The sequence below is a fragment of the Peromyscus maniculatus genome, chromosome 17 (assembly GCF_049852395.1).
Source record: "Peromyscus maniculatus bairdii isolate BWxNUB_F1_BW_parent chromosome 17, HU_Pman_BW_mat_3.1, whole genome shotgun sequence".
NCBI lineage: Eukaryota > Metazoa > Chordata > Mammalia > Rodentia > Cricetidae > Peromyscus > Peromyscus maniculatus.
The window spans coordinates 5,538,450-5,540,403 of record NC_134868.1 but is presented as its reverse complement, the minus strand read 5'-3'; the positions used below and the strand labels follow the sequence as shown (position 1 = coordinate 5,540,403).

Below are 1,954 nucleotides of genomic sequence, written 5' to 3'. Positions count from 1 at the left end.
CGTGAAGCCAGGCCAGCACCAACCTCCACTGTCTCATATAGCACTGGTGTCACCTGTGAGGAAGGGAGGGCTGGGTCTGGCCCTAGCTCTTCTAAGCTGTACTCGGACCTAGTCTTCACACACAGGTGCTGTGAGCTACTAGCTGGCTGCTTGTCACAAGAGCTTCCAGTGGAAAGGTCTAAGCCAACCATCTTGAAGCATGCCCTAGGGGATGGACTGAGACCAGGCCTGGCAGTTCCTACCTTCTGACACCATCACTCAGAAGTCTGGAACTGTTGAGTGGGCAAATGAAGCATCCGACCATCATATTTCTAATAAAATGCAAAAGGCCATGGCAAACGTGAGAGGGAAGTGGGGTACCACCATGCTGTTACCCACAGTTGTCCTGACTCTGAGATTAGGAGTTGGCAAAAGGTTGAGAAAGGACCCAGCATGCGTAGTCTCAAGCCATTCAGTAGGATCTATGGGGGCACACCTGTTATCTGTTTCCTCAGCTCCCAGCAAAGCAATGGCCACGAAGCTGGTTCTAGCACAAATGCTACAGTGTTAAGAGCAATGTAAGAGTTTTCTGTACAGAACAGACGACTCAAAGAAACCAATGGCTTCTCAGTTTCTGTGCTTTACAGACAATACAGGTACCAAGTTTTCGGGACTCTTAGCACCCTGGCTTGATTTCCAAAATGCATCACTTTATTTTTCCACATGAAGTGGCCACACATTATAAACTCTGAGCACATGACAATCACATGATCTCTTCAGTGAGCTCCCAGGTAGATCCCAGCTCTCCCGGAGCTTGGAGTCTTGAGGTTTCAAATGTTAAAGCTTTCACCACAGCCACAAGTCCCTTTGATGTTGGGGTTATTGAAAACAAACTCACAGGACAGTTTGTCTTCCACATAGTCCATTTCTGTTCCTAAAAGTGTTAACTGTGCTTTCTTTTCGATGAACACTCTGACTCCATCTTGAATAACTTCTTCATCAGAATCTCCTTTTGTCTTTGTATACTCTAGGGTGTAAGAGAGGCCATTACAGTGCCTGGTTCGCACACCAACTTTCAGACCCACATGCTCTGGCTTGTCTTTAAGAAGCTGTTTTATCTTGTTCACAGCTGAGGTGTCAGCGTCAGCGCCGCCCGCATGGCCTGCAGCTTCCTCTTGCTCACGGCCTGCACTGTGGCGCGAACCCACGACGCTGGCACGTCCACGTTGCGGCGCTCGTAGCCTCGGGCTGGAGCGTGATACCTCAGCCTCTCTCCATGGACATGGCTGGCGCTTTGACCCTGTGTTTGTTTCTTACATGTCATTACAAATACAGTATTTCTGGTTAGGGTTTTTTGTGGCATTTCTCTGTGAGGAAAGGTGTGTGTCTCTGTGTGTATTTGTGTTACTTGTGCTTTTTCTCCTGTTTGTCAGCTTCATCCTATTCTTGTTTGTTTGCTTTTATTTTATCTTATATGATTATGATGATGATGATGATTAGATGTCTCTTTGTACATCTGAAAATGAGAAGGAGAATGTGTGAAATTTGGGTGTGTCTGGAGATAGAGAAGATCTGTGAGGAGGTAGGAGGACATAAACCACAATCAGAATATATTGTGTGAATAAAAAAATCTATTTTCAATAAAAATGGCCAATAAAAATGTTAAGTAAAGAAAATACGGCTCAATGTTTGTTGTCATTATCACATCCTTATCATTTAGCAGACACTTAATTAGTTTTTATGTAAAAGTTTCTGGTCTAAACAAATTATTTAAATCATATTATATTCTGAATTTCTTGTGATATTATTTAAAATCAGGTGTTGTAATACTTTTGCATTGTACTTTCTGAGTAACATTGGGATGAATGTTTGACAATCATTTTGTCTACTCCTGTTTTCTGTTTTCACAAAATGTTAAATGTTTCCTTTCCTATTACTGTTAAGAATGTCTGTCAAATTTTGAATCTCAGAATTG

The 1,954-nt window shown here is 42.9% G+C and overlaps 1 pseudogene; it reads right to left on the bottom strand.

Moving 5' to 3' along the window:
- Nucleotides 1-668: 668 nt before the first annotated feature.
- Nucleotides 669-1,303, bottom strand: LOC102912493 (iron-sulfur cluster assembly 1 homolog, mitochondrial pseudogene; annotated as a pseudogene).
- Between the last annotated feature and the right edge of the window lie 651 nt (nt 1,304-1,954).